The sequence below is a fragment of the Rhineura floridana genome, chromosome 14 (genome assembly GCF_030035675.1).
Source record: "Rhineura floridana isolate rRhiFlo1 chromosome 14, rRhiFlo1.hap2, whole genome shotgun sequence".
Classification (NCBI taxonomy): domain Eukaryota; kingdom Metazoa; phylum Chordata; class Lepidosauria; order Squamata; family Rhineuridae; genus Rhineura; species Rhineura floridana.
The window spans coordinates 10,662,397-10,668,420 of NC_084493.1; the positions used below are offsets into that span (position 1 = coordinate 10,662,397).

Genomic DNA, 6,024 nt, shown 5'->3' on the forward strand with positions numbered 1-6,024 from the left:
ACGCACAACTTTGCCCCATACCAAGATGGAGGCGGCAGCTTTACCCCCATCTGCAGCCATGCCCCGCTCGTCAGCTGCGTGGCGAGCGGGGCGTCATTTATTATGAGAAAATTGCACTAAAATGCTGAAGAATTTTCATGAGGATCTTTCAAAAAAAAATATCCACAAATTGCTGCAGAGATGTGGAGAACTGAATTTAAGATTAGAAAATTGAGAAATGGAGAGAACCAAAATTCACAGATGGTTCTATCCCTAGTGCTGTGTGAAAAACTACTTCATTTTGTCTGTTCTCCCTGACACATCCTGCTTCAGAACCTGGTGCACATTCAGCTATTTTCATGGTAGTTTTGCAACTTGTAGCAGGCATCTTGTGGTAGGAATAATTATGTACTGTGTAAAGAAGCCATTCATTTTGTCTGTCCTGAATCTCCCACTTCATGGAGGACCCTGGGATCTGGTATTATGAGGGAGGAAGAGAAACCTCTCTCTGTCCACTTTCTCCACAATATGCATCATTCAATAAGCCCCTATCATGTCCAACCTTACTTATGTCCCCAATTAACAAAGACTGAAATGTTGTAACCCAGTCGAGTTGTTCAAGTCCCTGGTAATTTTGCTAGCCCTTTTCTACAACTTTTCCAGCTCTACAACATCCTTTTTGAGATGAACCTCAAGAATCTCCCTTACAGGCTAAAAGTAGGTATTTTTGTAAGCTGCCTTGTGAAAGCATTGTCCTGAACCAGGGGTAGGGAAGTCTCTGACCCTCCAGATGTTGTGAATGCTAACTCCCATTAGCCCCAGTCAGCATGACTAGTGGTCAAGGATGATGGGAGTTGTAGCTAGGGATGGGGGAGAAATGCAATTCGGTTCACATTTAAAGGCAAATTGACTAATTTACACTTCCTAAAACAATATCCAACTTTCAAAATTCACACCTCTCCTAATTTTGCAGTGCAGTTCCCCAGGCAAGTAAGGTGTACAAAAATGCACGTACTAGGGTGAAAGGTACATAAAATGCATATATCAGTGAAAACAAACCCACCCTGTCCTAAAAAGGTGGGATGCAAATATCTCAAATAAATACTAGCTAACCAACAGACAAATACAGTAACATTTTTTCCAAGACAGAATTTGTCCGACTTAAATAATATTCCATTTCCTTCAAATGCATATCAACTCTTCTCTGATTCTTTAGAATCGACAGTGGAGAGGCTAAAGAAGGCCGTGTGTGTGTGTGTGTGTGTAATAAGATTTTTCCTGGTAAATGCAGTCAATCATTACAAAGACAGTTTACATATCTCTGTGCTATCAGTTCCTCATGTTCCAAAGCAGCTTATGAAATGCTTCAGTTAATTACTCTCTAATTATAACATTGTTGAATGTCTACACTGTGGCAGCCATATAATTACAAAGCACAAAATAGTAAGCAGATATGAGCTAGACCATATTGACTGGTTGCGATAAATCTTCTGCTGAGGGTATTTGTCATTCCTAATCAATCTATCTCCAGGACTCAACAACTAGCGGCTGGTTCAGACCTAAGTAACTTGATCCACATGGAATGTTTGCACTGAGTTGTTGAAAGATGGCAAAACATAATATCTGTTTGGACATATGGTGAGCTTATATTAATGTATACCCAGCTGTGGCTCTGGGCTGAGTAGGGGAAGAGGATTCTTATGGACCAACATTGCTGCTTTAGCTTTTTTATATTTTCCAGTTGGAAAATACTGCATCAAAACAGGAGTCCTGACATACCAAAGACACTTGAGAAGAACAGAGGACTTCTTCGATTATCTCAGGATGCAATCACCGGGTTGTCCTCTATTGCAGAGACTGCCATAGATTATTAGGGAGAAGAATCCCCAAGAACAGTTTCATCCATTAACACCCCCCAAAAACAACAATGTTCCTCTGTCCTCAGATACCTATGGCCCTTCCCCAGAAACTCTCTCAGCTACTGGTATCCTTCCATTGCCACACTTGTAGTCCATGGTAGCAGCATGTAGGTTTAGGTTTAATGAATTCATTAATCCCTTCCCACAACAAATAGTTCCAAAGCTATTTACAACAAGAATAAAATTCAGTGATAAAAAATGCATGTTAAAAATATAGAGTAAAAACTCTATCATTGATGCTGCCCAATTGCCTGGGGAAACAATGTCTTTGCCTGGCACTGAAATGATGACAAAGTTGGTGCCAGGTGGACCTTGCTGGGAAGAACATTTCATAGACAGGGAGTTTCCAAAGAAAAGTCCTGTTCTTTCATCACCACCCTTCAGACCCCTCTTGGAGATTGCACACGGAGAAGGGCCTCAGATGATGATCCCAGAGTCAAGGCAGGTTCACATGGGGAAAGGTAGCCCTTAAGGAACAACAAGCTACATTTAAAAGATTTATGCCAGAACCACAGCCTGAACCCTATAACTAGGAGAAGATGTTTGCCAGAGAGATGGAGCCAAATCCACATACCTCCCTGCATCAGAATTTCAGCACTCAGTTAGTTGGCTTTCTGACCAATATGGGAGCCACATTCTGAACTCTGCTTGCTTGGCCTTAATTTTGCATCCTGCTCTATTGAGCTCTGTCCAGGGTCCTGATGCTTTGCCTTGCCTGCCAACCTAGATTCCTGCTTTGCATGGCATGCTCACCACTACAAGTTCTGACCAGTCCCTCAGCCCATGTATTTCCAGAGCCTCTGGCCTTACTTCTATAACCAGGCAGCAGCAACTCCATGGACCTCATCTTGTAAAAGGAAAAGCCCTTTACCTATTCCTTTACCACCTCCGCATGAACATAAATATTGAAAACTTTCAACAAGAAAAAGTGCTTTTGTGCTTTACTTGTCATTGTCATTCACACACATTCCCACCCAGAGTGAGATTTTTGTTTGTTTGTTAAGGATCCCCACAGCTGTTGAACAAATATGCTAATTCGTTAGAACTTGGTGTAAATCTCAGTGCTCACATCCTTGCTGCAAATAGTTCTTGCTTTGTTCTCAAAAAGGAATGCTAAAGCAGGAAATGTCTGATCAAAGAGTTTTCAAGTTTCATTTTTAGGCAAGTGACTCATCCACCGTCTCTGCTGCAATGGGCCCTTTATTCAGCAACAAAGCCACCTGCAGTAGAAATATGGGCTCTGAAGAGAACTTAATGACAGTCAAGCTTGGAATAGCTAAGCAGGTTAGAGCAATCTTTTGATTCACTCCCTGTTCTTGAAGATCTTTCCTTGCTGATAAGCCTTTTCTTCAAGAAAAGAAAAGTCACTGTCAAGTGCCTTTCCAAGAAAAAGAGGCTGATGGACTGAGTGACTGTTCCACCTCTTCAGAGCTGACAAGGATCCCCACAGAGAGGCCCAGGCCATCCGTATGTACAGTTACGATAAGGAGACTGAAGACTCACTTGGACATGGTGAGATTCTTCCTTGCATTGTTGTTTTGCTTTAGTGGGGAAGGGGTGTAGCTCAGTGGTAGAGCATCTGCCTTTCATGCAGAGCATCCCAGGTTCAATCCCTGGCATTTCCAGATAGGGCCAGAAAGAAGTATCTGAAACCCTAGAGAGCTGCTGTCCATCAGTGCACAGTACACAGATCTAGATGGATCAATTCAGTCTGCCTTAGTGTAATGCAGCTTTCTGCATTCATCCTATGCTCAACAGGACATTCTCAATGCCAGCCCCAAATTTCGGAGGGCCTTTGGTCAAGATGCCCTTAGTTGGGGGTGGCTCCCTCAGTGGTACCACCTTCTTCTCACTGCTATCACTGCTGCTGATGTACTTTTCTTCTTCCTTCTGGGGCCACCCAGGTTGAGAGAGCTCAAGCCAACTGGAAAATGCTGCTTCATCTCCTTACTGTTCCCACGGTTAACTTGCTTAGCGGAGGCAGGTGAAGGAAGAGGAAGGAGAGGAGGCGCCAGGTGTTTGTAGTGGGCACAGCAGGAGGAGCCTCAACAGGCACCCAGTGACACTGGCCCTGAAATCTCTCGTAGTCATCTCGGATGGCTTTAAAAGAGGATTATGTTTATGGAGGATGAGGCTAGCGATGGCTACTAGTCATGATAGCTATCTTCTACTTCTGCTGATGAAGGCACTATGCCTCTGAATTCCAGTTGCTGCTGGGAATCACAAGTGGAGAAAGGGCTGTTGCATTCAGGGTTATTACACTCATGTTCTGCTTGTGGGCTTTCCATGGGCGTCTAGTTGGCCACTGAGAACAGGATGCTGGAGGAGATGTCCCTTTGGCCTGATCCATCAGGCTCTTCTTTTGCTCTTAATCTGCTGCAGGGAGGGGAGTCTGACCAGTGACGTTCAAGGCAAATGAAATGCCCCCCCAAAAAGTACAGAACAACCTCTCACTTAGAGCTAGGATGTGTGTAAAATAAGCACACTGACCCTTTGCAACAGCAGCGATAGGTGACAAGACAACCAGCTGGTTGGTGCTGAGATAATTAGCACCTTTAGCAGGACAGGAAACGACTGTCTCTATTCAGAATCAAATGAGTGATAAAGTATGGATGCACTAAGTCAAAAACATATCACATGGGAAGCTGCCTTATGCTGAGTCAAACCATTGGGTGATCTAGCTCAGTACTGTCTACACTGATTGGCAGTGGCTCTCCAGGGTTTCAGGCAGAAGTCTCTCCCAGCCCTCCTTGGAGATGCCGGGGATTGAACCTGGCACCTTCTGCATGCCAGGCAGATTCTCTACCTGCTATCTACTATGGCTCTTCCCTAACAAATTACTCATTGGGGGGAGAGGGAGAATAATGGCTCTGAGGAAGACATGGTTAAAGCCCCATCGGCACTATATGTTTAAAGCGGTATCATGCCTCTGTAAGCTGTCATGGCTTCCCCAAAGAACCCTGGGATTTGTACTCTGTTAAGGGTGCTGAGATTTGTTAAGGAACTCCAATTCCCCTCACAGAGCTACAGTTCTCAAAGTACTTTCACAGTCAATCCCTCTTTCCAAGGGACTCTGGGAACTGTCGCTCTGGAAGGGGAACAGGAGTCTCCTAACAACTCTCAGCACCCTTCATAAAACTACCCTTCCCAGGATTCTTTGGGGGAAGCCATGACTCTTTAAAGTGGTATCGTGCTGCTTTAAATGTATAGCGCAAATGGAGCCTAAGTCAGTCAAGGAGGGAAAGACCACATTTTTCCTGTTGATATTGCTTTATGGTACCAAATAGCAATTCCTAAGAGCTTATTTTTAAAGCAACAGAAGACCTGCTCTCAAACTGGTTTAGACACAGCAACGGTAAAAAAAGAAGAAGCAGGTGCTCTTGCAACAGGAATGGATGGGATGGGGAAACATAATGGATGGCTGGTCTGTCTCCTTTCATTTTTTGACCTTTAATTGAAAGATTAAAGATAAGTAGTTCCTGGGAGAAAGCAAAAAGCTGATTCACTTTTCTCTGTAACTCCAAAATGAAAAAGCTTCCTAGAAGCCTTACTATATCTTCCAAATCGCCCTCTTGTCATTCTGAGAAGTTCATGGCCAAGTAAAATGCTAGAAATGGATTGATAGCTTCACGATGGGCAGGGGGATCTTAAGCAGGAGGTGAAGACCTCCAGTTAATACACTTGGGGACATCCTCTTTTTTTTAGAGCCATAACTTAGTGGTAGAAGAGATGCTTTGCATCAATGGAGGCTGGTGGTTCTGATGTCGGGTGGGCAGTGAATCCACTCCAGGTTTTCATCCAAACTTTTAAGGAGCTGTCCAAGGCACTCAGCACCGTGGACAGCTCAAACCCAGAGCAGATTCACTGCCCATCTGGCATTGGAGCCACCAACCTCCAGTGCTGTGCATGCAGAAGGCCCCGGGTTCAATTCACGGCATCTGCAGGTAGCGCTGACAGAGCTCAGTCTGAAACTCCACAGAGGGGCTATAAGTCAGCGTGGACAAAACCAATCTGGGCAGACCAACAGCCTGTTTTGGTAGAAGGAAGCATCCTGTGCTCCAAGATTTTTAGGAGAGGGTCTTTATCTCAGTACTACAGCATCACTTTTGTATGAGGAAGGTCCCAG

General features: G+C 44.3%; 1 non-coding gene across 1 annotated transcript; it reads left to right on the forward strand.

Annotated features, from left to right (window-relative positions):
* Nucleotides 1-3,448: 3,448 nt before the first annotated feature.
* On the forward strand, nt 3,449-3,523 carry TRNAE-UUC (transfer RNA glutamic acid (anticodon UUC)). The gene has a single exon. It is a non-coding gene; the product is annotated as a tRNA-Glu (tRNA).
* Nucleotides 3,524-6,024: the final 2,501 nt, after the last annotated feature.